Genomic DNA, 326 nt, shown 5'->3' with positions numbered 1-326 from the left:
AATTAATGAAGGAAATATAATTGGCAGATTAATTGAGAATGACAATAGTTATGAGTTGTCGCCCGACTTTGAAATGTATTAAACAGTACATGTGTAAGCTACTTAACAAAATCAGTGTGTGAGAAAGTATTTGGCCATTCACCACAGAGAGAAAGTCACATCTCTGTGCAGAAAAGTGCTTTAACAGGTCAACTTTCATATCGAATTGTGACTCACCTGAGGATTTACCTCACTTCTCCGACATGTGATACTGTCAGTGATGCATCTTTTCTTCAGACGGTTCCGCCTCCTTGACACCCTCCGCTGCCAAGCTGATGGAAAAGAAA

This window comes from Morone saxatilis, unplaced genomic scaffold (assembly GCF_004916995.1).
Source record: "Morone saxatilis isolate NCDOM2014 unplaced genomic scaffold, NCSU_SB_2.0 Contig20, whole genome shotgun sequence".
NCBI lineage: Eukaryota > Metazoa > Chordata > Actinopteri > Moronidae > Morone > Morone saxatilis.
This window is presented reverse-complemented; position numbering follows the sequence as displayed.